The 8206-nt window shown below is 33.9% G+C and overlaps 1 long non-coding RNA gene across 1 annotated transcript; it reads right to left on the minus strand.

The window, feature by feature from the left end:
* Nucleotides 1-1141: 1141 nt before the first annotated feature.
* On the minus strand, nucleotides 1142-4738 carry LOC139522272 (uncharacterized). The gene is made up of 3 exons (XR_011664367.1): nucleotides 4425-4738; nucleotides 3838-3906; nucleotides 1142-1201 (listed from the first exon to the last, which is right to left on the minus strand). It is a non-coding gene; the product is annotated as an uncharacterized lncRNA (long non-coding RNA).
* Between the last annotated feature and the right edge of the window lie 3468 nt (nucleotides 4739-8206).

Below are 8206 nucleotides of genomic sequence, written 5' to 3' on the forward strand. Positions count from 1 at the left end.
CAGTTGTTGGCATGACACGGGTTATGTTCTTCTCATATATTTTATGATAGTATGATATTAAACCCCTAACGGGAGGGATTGTACCTGATATTCATATGATGAAGACATAACCTTTCAATCAGTTTAATTGAGTTCTGGAGCTGGCATGTCAGTTAACTGCTAGTAGTCTGTTGTTATTTATGTATTATTGTCATTTATTTATTTTCTTTTGTTTCATCTTCTGACATCGGACTCGGACTTCTCTTGAACTGAATTTAAATGTGCGTATTGTTATTCGTTTACTTTTCTACATTGGCTAGAGGTATAGGGGGAGGGTTTAGATCTCATAAACATGTCTAACCCCGCCGCAATTTTGCGCCTGTCCCAAGTCAGGAGCCTCTGTCCTTTGTTAGTCTTGTATGATTTTTAATTTTAGTTTCTTGTGTATAATTCGGAGTTTAGTATGACGTCCATTATCCCTGTACTAGTATACTTATTTGTTAAGGGGCCAGCTGAAGGACGCCTACGGGTACGGGAGTTTCTCGTTACATTGAAGACCCATTGGTGGCCTTCGGCTGTTGTCGGCTCTATGGTCGGGTTGTTGTCGCTTTGACACATTCCCATTTCCTTTCTCAATTTCATCATCAAAGATACCAGATTTAAAATTTTATATTTACGCCAGACGCGCGTTTCGTCTAAAAAAGACTCGTCAGTGACGCTCGAATCAAAGAATGATGATTAAAATTACTTTAATATCAAAAGCTTAAAACGAACAACGAAGGGCTGTAACTGACGACAAATCTAAAGATTGCGATTAATATGGTTGCCATGAGATCTATGATTCAATTGTTTCAAACAACAATAGTATCGTGACATCAAATGAGGAAGCAATATCAATGCACGTGTGGTCTTATGACAAGTTCACGCTATTCTAAATTCAAATTAACAGTGCTCGTTACTTACCCCCCTTAAATTATTTCCTATATCAATTATTGTCATATGAAAAGCATTTAAATTATTTTGTGCTTTTTTCCGTGATTACTGACTGATAAATAAAAGTATGTTTTCAATTTGCATTTGTACCATTTGAAATCGTCCTGTTAATCCATATTTGTCCTTAATCTACAATATAACATAGTTCCTCAAAAATGCTTGCATAGTTCTTACCCATTATTGAGAATGACCGATAGTACCAAACAAAACAGTAGAAGTAAAGCTGTACCTGCAATAAAAACGCAACGATGTTTAAATCTGGAAATGAAAAGAATGATTATATCAACTTAACGCATTTTATTATCTGTATTTCAACTTTTTATAAAAACGTATTAGCTTCTCATCAACTAGTTTAAATCATCTTTAAATGTATTTCCTAAAGCAGCCCCTTTATGTTCTTATGCAGGCAAGTCCTTCTCAGTTGTGGTACCATTAAATCTATTTTTAAGATAGAAGATAACAGAAAAAAAAATTTAAAATGTCATTCAATGGGCACTAGCTTCGTCATAAATAGTTTTTGGTTGGTTTTGTGTTGCTTAGTCTTTATCTTTCTATGTTTTATTGTGTTACTATTGTTTATCTGCATGTCTTTATCTTTTGTAACCATGGCGTTGTCAGTTTATTTTTTATCTATTAGTTTGAATGTCCCTCTGATATCTTTCGCCCTTCTTTTACGAAGGGATAATCTCAATTTTATCAGTTGAATCTGTTGGTTAAGTAGCTTCCTTGTGAGCAGCAATCCTTTATATAGAGATTCATGATCAGAAATACAAGCCCTGGAATATCATATCAACTGGAATATTGCTACAGGCCGTGTATGTCAAATTCGAGGTATAAGTGAACCAAATCAGAAAAGTTTGGATTATTAATGGAAAGAACATTATCAATATATCTGAATGTAAAATGAAATGCCCTGGCTTCTTTGATCTTCTTGTTTTTGACAAGTGTCTGAAGGAACTCCGATTCATATGAAAATAAGAAGACGTCAGCAAGGAGAGGCGCATGGTCGTTCCCGTAGGAATAACATAGTGCCATTACGTTTATCCACCACGAATTAAAGATAAAGAAATGGAGAAAATATCAAACAAATCTTAAGACCATTGAAAATAAAACCTTTTATATATTGCGAAAGGTATTGACAATGGCCTCTAAATAAACAAAAAAGAACAATATAGATTAAGTAAAATGAACTTCGATATTGTAATAACATGATAAACGAAACAGATTGTTAAAATAAGTTACAGGAAATGCTCACATTATCATAAGTTAGTTTTTGTTAAATATCCGACCAGAATAGAAACAAAAACTCAGACATTCAACAGTATTAGCTTATCTTGGCTATTCTTGGTGGTTTTCATTAGCTCCTAATTTTTTTTTATGTTTATTCATACATTTAATGTGGCTTTTTAATGTGCAGGTTAAGAACCTATTACAACACCAATGATATAACTCTCTCAGTCAAAATTACCCCTAGATGAATTTGGCTGTTCTCTTGACAACACAATCTCAATAGACTATATTAAAATCCACTCGAGCATTTATGGATAGGACACACAAAAAAGAATATTTACAAAGTTACAAAATATAAAAACATTTCTTTATATTCTTCAACATACAATATAATAAAATATCATTTCTACCGATCATCCCGCGCGGAAGTCGTCAAGTCGTTTATGTGTTGTAATAGGTGCAACATCCTTAATCCACTACAAAATAAAATGGTGCCAATTTAAGTGCGCAGTTTGACAATCAATCTTGTGTCAGTAATTATTGAGTGAAACTTTGTGTGAAAAATCTAAAAGTCGTCGACCGCATCAAATTGAAAACGGCCAAAATTATCACCTAAGCCGAATAAGAAGTCAAATTTACATACATTCCGAATTTATAATTATTGCAAACATCTTATAACAGCAACAAACAATATAACAAAATAATTTCGTCCGAATCACCACTTTCATCCCCAAAAACAAAGAACTCGTTAACTGTGTGAATAAATAAAAAGTCATGTCAAGACTTATAGGACCGAAAGGAACATAATAGCATAAAAAACGAATACAGGGAAATCTGTTAAGTGCATAAAAAGATACACAGTTTCAGCACTTAGAATGTAAAACTCTAGATAATTTTGTTTTTATATTTATGACGAAGACATTAATTTTTTCCTTATGATTTTTTTTGTTATTTTGACAATGTTTTATCAAATACTGGATCTCTTTTGGGATACAAAATGTGACTCCAATGACGTTTACAAAAGCTCTTGAGTATCAATAAAGATTTATCCGTATAATGAGGCCAAACAAAAATCAAATATAAAAAAGAAGATGTGGTATGATTGCCAATGAGACAACTCTCCACAAGAGACCAAACTGACACAGAAATTAACAACTATAGGTCACCGTATGGCTTCAACAATGAGCAAAGCCCATATCGCATAGTTAGTTATAAAAGGCCCCAAAATAACAATGTAAAACAATTCAAACGAGAAAAACTAACGGCCTTATTTATATAAAAAATGAACGAAAAACAAATATGTAACACATAAACAAACGACAACCACTGAATTACAGGCTCTAGACTTGGGATAGGCACATACATACATAGTGTGGCGAAAACATGTTAGCGGTTTGGGAAGACAAAATCTGTAGCAATTCAAAAGACGGAAACAATATTAATTATTGCAGAAAAATTTAACGGAAATAATCATGAAACACATACATTAACGACATCAACTGGTTTAAAGGCTCTTCACTTGGAACGCAAACTATATATTTTGTCTGTGATGAAGATATTTAAATGACAAATTTGAATCCGATGCAATTATACTTGATTGACCCATACTGTTTATTTTTAGTATACAATCCTTACTTTTTGCGCAGCACATTGTATCACTTGTAATCCCACAGGTAGCTGCAATCGTGTTATGAGGATTTAAACCTAAAATGAAAGATATGTGAGAATACCACAGTTGTCGTATTGCTTAGTTAACAATAATGATCTAACATCGATTTTAGTGTCGCTCTTGGTAGTGATATTGATATTTCGTATATGTAAGTATAGCCCCTGACTGGTAGTTTATTTGAAAACGGAGATAAATGTGATCTCTTATCGACATGTGTTGACAACGGCTAAGGTTTTTTTTTTTCATTTGGAAATACATGTAACAATGAATATAGTCACTGTCTTTGTTCTTTATTTTACAGGTTCTATAATAGAATCTATTTGAGTTTCTTCTAGATTGAATTTTTAAAAAATGAAATGACAGTTTTAATTGATTTTTTTTTATATGATGTTAATCAATACGAAATTAAGGCAGCTTGACAGTAGATTTAATGGTTTTAAGACCAACATAAAGAAAACATATTGCTACATGCTTATGTTTGTGAAAGAACTTGATGAAATGTTTTCACTAACACTGATCCTTACAATAAGTTACTTAAATTTATAAATCTTACTTCTGTCTGTAAACTGAATAGTTGCATTTATATTGCAACCGTTATTTATTCTGGCCTTGCATGTGGCAGTAAATGATTCTTTGGCTTCTTCGTAGGCCCAAAAAAAACGCTTTCCGTCTTTTGAACATTGGCATTCAGATAAATTACAAGGGTTGCCTTTATGCGTTAAGTAGCACTCTCCTTGGTAAAGACGAATATTATTTGCTGTTATGGAATTAACCAAAAACTCTATTGTTTTAGATGGTGGAGCCCTTTGCAAACTGCAGTTGAATCTAACTGTAGTTCCACTTTTTTGACCTTCAAAGGTTACAGCAATTGCTATATGTAAAATATATGAATAAAAAATGTAAATTAACATTTGTATTATAATTTCTTTACCAAAAACGGACTAAATCACGCATACTTTTAATGAATATTAAAGTGAAAATATTAAGGAAAAGGTATAAAGAGCTCAATTTGGCTATATCACTAGTAACAATAATCTGTCATGAGTTTTGATAGAGCAATGCGATGCGTTCATCTGATCTGTGTTAAACGACCAATGTAATTAAATAAAGAGCAGTAATAAAAACACAGTATTTTTTACTTGTTTTGTCATATGCATGGTACCAAAAATTAGTGTCTTAGAGGAATAAAACTTGATTAGTATTACGGCTTTATTTTCACAACAAATGTGTGGCATTCTTAACTGTATCTGCGTTTACTTTTGTTTCAATGATTAAAGAGACATGCAGTCAGAATAGTTCATAAATCTATTCAGTACAAGGACAAACATGTTTGGCGGAAAGAAATATCAATGGACAACGCCAGCTATTTTTCATTTTTCACAAGAATCAAATTGAGAATGGAAATGGGGAATGTGTCAAAGAGACAACAACCCGACCATAGAGCAGACAACAAGCTTATAAATGAAATGTTACCATAAAGAATAAAGTAACAAGTTAAAGAAAGTTTATTGTCTTAGGATCGCCCTCAGCTTTTTTGTGTTTGTAAATAACTTAAAAATTGTATCGTGTTGATAGAACGAATGAAAAGTTTATCCTAAAATATACAAATGCTTACCTTCCCGATATTGTGTGTTCCAAGCAAATGTTGTGAGTGACCATGCCAAAACTACGATAAACTGTAATGGGATCATAGTCGTGACCATGACAAAAATATATTTCCCATGAAATCAAAATCGAGGCTGTAAAGGTCTAATAAGGTCTGTGAAATAAGGCCCTCTAAAATATTGCAGAAATCAAAAACCGTGATATTAAAAAATAAGTTTAAAAAGTGATGTTTGGAAACGTTTATTAAAAGATAGAAAAAAATAATATATCAAGAAGTAGACAGACTGAATATAATGACTGTGTGAAGAAGTTGGCATTGTTTATATATGAAAACATCTATTTCGTAATGATCAATTAACTTGCAATGTAATAAGTTTTGTTATTATACCTCAGTATGTTTTTTTCTATATAACAAAATAATGAAGTAGTTGTGCTATTTCTTTCCACAGACTATTACCCCGGTTAATAGTTTCATAACCATCTTTCCCGTTCTTTTTCATGCTAATTTTTCATGAGACAATAATGATGGCATTGACTATTCTGCTTGTATCTGTGTGCTTCGCAACGTCAAACTCTAATATTGCAAAAGTATAACCTGTGTGTGTGTCGATTGTAATTTTACTTACAAGAATCAATTATAAAAAAGAAAGAAAATCTTCGCGCGCATTTTTTTAAGATATAAAATAAAGTACCTTATTCATAATATGGGTTAGGTCGTCGTATTCTAAAAGTGAATTTGCGTTAGGTGTAATTCAGCTTAAATTTATTATATGCACGGAAAATTTAACACAAATATTTCCGTCTTTGTTGCAATAAATGAAATATTCACAAATACAACACGAACTATAAACAACCCGTATAGTTCATCTTTTTTTTCTTTTCTTGCAGATGATATATGAACACTTTTAGAAAACTAGCTAATTTGGTATATAAAAACACTTAATGACTGTGTTTTTCAGTATAATAAAACAACTAATGACTGGTTGTGCGGGTAATAGCAAGTTTGATGTCCCTTCGCATACCAACTAGTAGTATTACTCCCGGCTTTGCCTTGAGCAATAGTTGGTATCTCATGACAACGAACTTGCTATTTCCTGCACACCCAGTCACTATGAGTATAATATTTGATAAAGATTCGCTTGGCAAAGAAAACTAGAAGTAAAAGCAGTCAATTTAGACCTTTAAACAAATTTGAGTAAGAGTGCTTGTTTAAAACGATTTCGATGAGTGTTGAAAATCGAATACTCATAAATATTGCAGCAGGTGCATCTTGTTAAATGTTTCTGATATTGAAAATAAAGTTCACAAATAAACAAACTCTAACGAAAATCAGATATCATAGCTAATACCGCAGTCTCACTAGGCCACGATCGCACTACGATCTTTAAAAAAAAATGCAAATTTTGATGATTGTAGTACGATCGTGTAGATCGTAGTAAGGTCGTAGCACGGTCGTGGTGAGGTCTTCAAAATCGTGATAACCGTGGCCAACTCTGAACATGTTCAAAACAATCGTGGTACGATCGTGGCTAAATTCTATTCGGAGAGACTCACAGCGACGTTATTACGACCTCACTACGACCATCACATTCTCACCGCGACCCAACTACGCTTCCATTACGACTTAGTCACGTTTACACTACGCTGTTCAAGACTATAGTACGATTCTAGCACGCCCTTGCCGTCCTCATCACGCTCTTTTTACGACCTGACTTCTTTCATACTACGACCATCGTTCTCATTGTCATTTTCACCTAAAATATATTAAATCTCTCCAGGTTTTGTTTGTCTGTATGTAATTAGGACCTCTTGTCCATTTTTCTAACGGTTCAACCATGCTTCTAGTTTTTATATATAAATTAGACCGTTGGTTTTCCCGTTTGAATGGTTTTACACTAGTAATTTTTGGGGCCCTTTATAGATTGTTGTTCAGTGTAAGCCAAGGCTCCGTGTTGAAGGCCGTACCTTGGCCTATAATGGTTTACTTTAATTTTTAATTTGTTACTTGGATGGAGAGATGTCTCATTGGCACTCATACCAAATATTCTTATATCTATTGACACATCTGTGTCATCTCTGCTATCGTTCACTAAAATATCGTCATTTGAGCGTTATGGACCAGCAGTATATTGTAACTTAGGTTAGATTGGTCGGTCGGACATCTCTGCTTTATCAGGATTCGTTAATATCAGAGCTCCCTCAGCCTCTTCATCAACCCCTACCACCACGCACACGTAGACATGACTGTATTGTTTCCGCGAAATCTACGTATTAATCAAAATAGAAGGAATGGAACTGCATTGATATGGAACACGATGTTGACGTTATTGTTTGAGAACGTAGTTAGATCGCGGTATGAGCGTAGTTTAATAGTGGGAAAAATGTGCTATAATCGCAGTAGAGGCGTGGTAAGATCGTGTTGCATTCGGATAACTCGTGGTATGGTCGTAGTGAGAAAGTGATGAGCGTAGAAAGATCTTGATAAGCGTAGCGAGGTCGCAGAATATGCGCGGTAAGAACGTGATATAATCGTAGCGGGATCGTTGTAGAAGCGTAATGAGGGCGTAGTAGCATCGTGAAAGCAACGGAAATTTAAATGTTCATGCGGCTTATACCGCGACCGTACCACGATCTGAATTTATTTTAGATCGCAGTGAGCGTGGTGCGATCGTGGTCTAGTGGGACGGGGGCTTAAAGCACTGTATTCAACAAATGAACGAACAGAAAAGC

Source organism: Mytilus edulis, chromosome 5, assembly GCF_963676685.1.
Source record: "Mytilus edulis chromosome 5, xbMytEdul2.2, whole genome shotgun sequence".
NCBI classification, from domain to species: domain Eukaryota; kingdom Metazoa; phylum Mollusca; class Bivalvia; order Mytilida; family Mytilidae; genus Mytilus; species Mytilus edulis.